Here is a 6,777-nt window from a genome sequence, read left to right as displayed (position 1 = left end):
TGGAAGATTGTTCAAAATAGGTGTCTCAGAGTGAAAAACAAATCATCACTCTAAATATAAAAGTTGATCGAGACAGTGGAAATGATACATCGCTACGCATCGGAAGCATCTTTGCATCTATAATAATAAGATGATATTTGTAACGTCTAATATGTCTTATTTTGTCTAATATATTGGGTAACAGGAGTGTAATTGTCATGACCTACCTGTATGATCCTCTTGTGTGCCACGCCCCCTTATTAACCACGTGTGCAGCCCCGATCGTGACCAGCAGTTTTCTGTCAGTTTGATTCCTCCGGTGTATTTAAGTCCACGTCAGAGGCTGTAACCCCAGGTCTGTCATTGACGTTTCGATGATACATGGTCCTGTGTCCTGCATTTAGAGTGATTCCAAATAAACCCTTCGATCATGATTCCTCGTCTCCCCGTTCCTGCTTTCGTGACCAGCAACCATAACAGTAATGGTGACTAAAGGGTGTTATTTCATATCTAATAATGTTTAAAACCGTATTTAGAAGGTCATAAACAGGTTTTATATACTCCCACTACGAAAATATTCGATTTATAGATAAAAAAAATCCTACTTCGCGTAAATTCACTTATCGCGGTAGAGTCTTGCACTAATTAACCGCGATAAACGACGGCCGACTGTATACGGATTTGATTGTATCATGGTCCCAATCAGAGACCTAACTCATACGCCTGCCCGGTTGCCGAGGCGCCTGGATGCTTCATGAGATACGGGCTGCCCTATGCTGTTTCGCTGTAACATATGCTTATCAATATTTTTTGTCAAATTTGTCAATTTTTGTTTGTTTCATTATTGTAACTCGACTGGTCAGGATGTGCTGTCTTTTGGATGAGCTGTGCGGGAAGTTTTTCCAAATTGCTCATGTAATGTCAGTCATAAAACCTGCCACAATGTTATCAAGTTTTCCCACTGACTTGTTCCACCATTTCCACACACGTGCAGGGGATTGTTTTCAACCTAAGAGTCCCAGTTGTATAGGGAGTTCGTAGTAAAAACAACTGAATACTTTTACATTTGAATTGGGTATTTAGTAATAATATAAATGGTTCAACTGCCATTCAAAAAGTTATGCATGTATATATTCCTTAATACAATAAGGGATTTTACCATATTGTACCGAATATCCCAGTATATTGTCAAAAAAATCAGTTTAGACACACTTTATATACACCCTATTAAAATGTTTTTCTTATGCTCAAGTAACTTTTATTTTTAGTTTTTTTTTATTTATTTACAAAAACCTATTCACATGGCAGTGTCACACTAAACATTTCTGTACATCACCGCACTATCATAATATTGTTTAGGATGATAGATTTGATGCAATTTCCATATGCCCCCCCCCCTTTTGGGGCAGACCACTCAGAGTTCTGGGTACAGGGTAATACCGTGCCTGCCCATGGGCCTGTCTGCCAGGGCCACCCCCACCTGCCCATCTGCCTGTCTAACTGCTTACCCATATCTGCTCCGCAATGTACCCACCCACCTGTGGTGTCCTGCCATCTGCCTGATTATATTTTGATGTTAATTGTGGTGTCAGCCAGAGGACTATAGGCATTCCTTTGGCTCTTCTTCTTCTTCACTTTTCTCCCTCTATTTGAGTGAATTTCCCGAATTCCCATCAAATAGATTGCTTGTTTCATGGCATCAAAGGTTCATGAAAAATGGATCGTTAGGGCCAGGTTGCAGGATGGCAGAGTGTGTAGGACTTTGGGGATCCCTTGCTCTGTGTGTGGGGGGGGGGCTTTGATTGTTCTCCTTGTGCTGTGTATGGGTTCATTCATATACTCTGTGCCTCCTCCTGCTCTCCCAAGACACATCGTTAGGCAAATTGCCATTGTGTGTATTTGTGTGTATCGTGATTGTGTGTGTATATATGTATGTGTGGTTATGTATTTATTACATTGGGGGATCCATTGTTCCCATGATGTAATAAAAATTTGATGCTGTATACCTTGTAGAGACATTTTTTTCTCTCCCCACAAGGGAAACTCAGTTTTATAAACATATGTGAATACAATCAAAAAGACTAAAATAGCCAAAAGTCTTGTATTTTGTTTGATTATTTATGGATAAGGTAAGGGCTGGTTAGGGTTAGTATTAGGGGTTTCATAACTAGTATCAGGGTTATACCTATAAAAATGAATGGAAAATCCCCACAAAAACACCAATACATGGACCGTGTGTGTGTGTGTGTGTGTGTGTGTGTGTGTGTGTGTGTGTGTGTGCATGCGTCCGTGTGTACAATAATATAGACTAGTTTCCCAACCAGGATGTTCCTCTGCCTCATGTCCTGTAGTTTCTGGGATAGTTCTCCATGACCCTGTGATGAATTAGTGGTTGGATGATTGATGGTGATTATCCAGACCTGGAAAGGCGTGGAGAAGTGTAGATTTTCATTGTAAATATCAGGGTGCAGTAATGTTGCTTTAAAAATATGGAAAAGTTTAAGAGACAAAGGGAATTCTACAATCTCTGCCTGGAGATAAATTAAATTACAGAAATATTGACATTCTGAAATCTATTGAACTTTGCTCCCATTTGGTTTCAAATACAAGTCCAAACAGAAATATCTCTTGATGACATCAAAATTGCTTTTTTGGGAAAGGCTGGGCTAGTTCTGTGTGTATGTAGTACAGTGTTATTTTCTCTTAAAACATTGAAAATGTTAACTGATGAATAAAGTGAAATTAATATGTCTTTTTGGGTCCTTTTCCACATGCCTTCAAAGACAATCTTTTGGTTGAACTAGCAAAATCTTTGTCAGTAGGGGGCAGTGTTTGTCCAGCATGTACCAATTATGTATATCCTTTTCATTCTGTATTGAACTAAAATCGCATGGTGATGAACAGGGATACGCAAAATGGGTATGATAGATATTGTTTTGAACAGTGTCTTACCATTAACAAAGAGAATTACCTACTGGTATTGCTATTAGTCCTTAAGATAAGGGTTGTGTGAGAAAACCCATCCGATAATTTGAAATTCACTGAAAAATAAACCTGGCAAAAAAGTATCTGGGAACACACAGTGGATGTGCTTCTTTTGATTTTCACAACTTCAGCTTTAAAAATAAACACATTGCCTATGCTTTCTGAACATGTGTCAAGATAGCAGAGTGGTGGGTGGTCCCAGGCATTGACGCTGGTAAACACCAGGCAGAGGGCTTGCATAGGAGGGGCTTTCTCATTCTCCTAAGTCCAGTATATTCACAATATCTTCCTGCAAGCCCCTCCAGCCACACGGCAGGAAAATACCTTTTTACCAGTGCCGGAATTGCCATTTCAGTGTGTGTGTGCCACACCAGAGCTTCGCTGCAGTAGAACCAAGAATTATCTGCCCTGTCTGCTTCCATGGCAACCATTATAGTACAGTCATCCAGGCTTTCATCAGTGCTATAGAGATGAGACACGTACGTGTACTACTCATGCATGACCTTCCTGGAGATATTAAAGGCAAGATGAATGCATGTTCCTGCAGTTAACCATGGTTCACATTACAGATATAGTGATTCAATATCTGAATTACTAAAAGACTGACCCTAGTAAGATAACATCTTGTAAGGTTTGCTTCAATTGGGAATGTCAAGCAAATCCATGTGGCACAGGCGTGGTGGAACGGAACAGGCACTTTATCGAGGTTTTGTGGGTTTAACACATTGGGGGAAAGGAACAAGCGCCAATGGATTGCCATTATGGCATTAGTGGGTGGGAGGGGCAACTAGCTGGGAAAATAGGCATTAGGCTGCAGAAAGGGGCTTGGGTACTTGGTATCTGTAGTGCTTTATGCTGTTCTGTTGGTTTAGGGCAGAGAGATGCAGTTTTTTATATTTTTATATTTACCCTGCCCCCACTAGTCTATGTAATCATCATTGTCTATCAATCATCCTTGTCTATTCATAAACCAGCACAATTTAGGTGTTGGGACAAGGGCATTGTGGGAATAAAACTGGTCTGTATCGCTTATGGCTGAATTTGAGTGTTTCCTCACAGAAATAGACTGCAAAAATCCTCCCAGGATCCCACTGAGAGAAGGATGTTGCCTCTCTCTCCGAATGACCAGCTGCATTCCTTTTATGCCAGTCTGGCTCTAGAACTAGCCTGCCTCTGAGTCCAAATCAATTATCAGTTCTTTCTGGGTATTTGGTTTGCTGTCATCGGTTTTGCCGCAGTGTCTGCAGCGACGATAAAACAGGCATTTAGAAAAGGTCCACCAAGGATGTTTTGTTTACAATGCCAATGACCAGCTGGTGGTCTACGTCACTGTGGCAGTCTGGGGAGTTACTCTTCTCAGTTTCATTGTAAAATATAATATCCTGCTATCTGCGAGGGTCTGGGGATGCTGTCTGTCTAGGGAGAGCGGGTCAGGTAATGTCACCTGATCCTTGTTGGCAGTAATGACTTATACAAATGTGCGTACTTCCTTTCCGCCCAGAAACAAGTCTAGCTTTGCACTTAAGACTCTGGTTTTTCCCATGTCCTGTGCTCGTCTGAGCTATGTCGAAGCAGAGAGGTTTGTTAGCTCTGTGCTCTCACTGCGTAAGCCCTTAAGGTTTTAGCTTTCCTGTCTTTAAATCACCAGCCAATCTTGATGCCTAATTACAAATAAAATCATATGACACCGTACAAATTAAGATCCAGTTATAGCTCTAAGACACACTTTTATTACTGTTTAAATTAAATTTGCTTACTATTATTGCTTGTTCCTGAAAGAAAGGCGTATGTTACCTCAAGGCTGGAAGGTCAATGAAAATGATGTTCCATTATTGTAATGTAATGTGACAAAAATAATTTTAGTGAGTAACTAACACGATCTGATGTGTATTACAAAATCCACATATCTAAAGTTTGAAACCTAGTCCACTACAGGACACGAATGAAAATATGCATTAACTCTAAAGATAGTTTATAATTTTCTGTTCATATGCAGCATCTGTTTATGGTAATCTTAAATGAATGCAGAAAGAACATCTTTATATGCTAAGAGCTGAAGTCTGATTAAAACCAACACTTCACAGGTGGCTTTCTTCCAGGCTCGGAACCAGGGTTAAAATATCTAGCTTCCTCAATCCTCAGGAAATAATCCAATGCTGGATCTGGAACCCTTCGACTCACATAACACTTGCCGGTGATATCCTTGGTGCAGCGATTAGGTTCCTGCACCAAAGGGCCATCACACAGTGAACACAAGCCAGCTGGGGGTTTCTGGGGCTATGGTTGGCTGGGGGGGGGGCAAGAGCGATTCGGAGAGGGTGGGCAGATGTTAGCAGTAACACCTCAGCAGTCGTCGTGGAGCAGAGTGGGTCAGGGTACAAATTGGCAACAATGACACCCTCCGGCGCTATGACATTGGGCCTGCATTAGCTTATTGCCACAGCCCGTGTGATTCATAGTGCATTTAGCAGTAATGTTGCATCCTGTGGTTTCACAGTCAGGTTATAATGGCAGAAACAGCGCAATACAAACAAACCAGTCGATCTGGACTGGGGGCAACACCCTTCGAGTCTCTCACATAATCGTAGAGTCACATAGAGTTTATTAAGTCGTGTTTTTTTCCTCATTTGCAGAATCCCAATGGTCGCAGACCATTACAGTGAGGATTATTTCTTAATAGTTGAAAAGAGGGCTATTTCCAGGTTCTCCACTGGAACATTGTGTTGGGCCTGAAGTCTGGCAAATGCAAGGCATGAAAGCTACTGTGCTGTCCGGCAAGGCACAACTCTGTCCTTTGAATAGTGTGAACACACGTAAATATCAGTTTGCAGCTAAATGTTACTCTTATACGATGCAAATATTCTGAACATGCTACTCCAGAATCCATTTAAGGCAGCATGAACTGTGTCTTCTTCCAAAGTGTCCCCTAAATGGCACTTTCGGGGTAGTTTGACAGACCTTGACATTTCAAAATATTTCGCCTATCTAAAAAACATTTATTTAAAGTGTTACATGTGCTTTTATTCAGTACAAACTCAGCACCAATAAGACCACTTAGAATGTTATTACCATATTTTTTGTTAAAATCAACTTTAAACATATACTTTTCAAAAACCCATTTCAGACATGCTGAGAAAGTGTAAAAAAAAAAACATTATGAACATTTCTAGCCAAGACATTTGAGCCCTGAAGCTTATAGACACAGGGGTTGGCTACACATATGTGAATGAGACATTCTGAAATTGTATGTGGTTTAATTACTAAAGTGTTAGAACTTTGGAGTGACAATCTTTTTCTCAAAGTCAGTGGCCTGCAAAATGAATATTCATAAGATAGGTGTCCCCACACCTGTAGGTGTTTGCATACTGTCAATGGCCCATCAGTCTGGAATGTCACTGCGCCCCACGCCCATCACTTTGGAAAGGAAATTTGAAACACAACAAAAGTCGCAACAATAAAATCCTTTTCACAGTTTATTGGTAGATGGAATGAAAAAATTAAAAACTGTGTTATAGAAAGAAATAAATTCTGCCTATGCAGAATGAACGGAAATAAAATAACTCACTATTATTAAGGTTCACATGACGTGCAGTTATCTAAGGAGTCTCCAGGGGGTGCTCATGTGGCAATAAACTGAAATACTACAGAGATCCTTCCCTTGACTTCCCTCCTTGCTAATATGCTCTTACATGTCAACACTCGTAGCTAGCTGAAATGGCTTTCATTTTGGTGATTTTGGTTTTCATGTTTGGTCCAAGATTTTGGCTTTTTAGTGTTGTCTGGAGGTCTTACCAGATATTTCTGCTCAAGAAG

This window comes from Brienomyrus brachyistius, unplaced genomic scaffold (genome assembly GCF_023856365.1).
Source record: "Brienomyrus brachyistius isolate T26 unplaced genomic scaffold, BBRACH_0.4 scaffold66, whole genome shotgun sequence".
Classification (NCBI taxonomy): Eukaryota; Metazoa; Chordata; class Actinopteri; order Osteoglossiformes; family Mormyridae; genus Brienomyrus; species Brienomyrus brachyistius.
The sequence above is the reverse complement of the archived record's forward strand: the minus strand, read 5'-3'. Positions refer to the sequence as shown.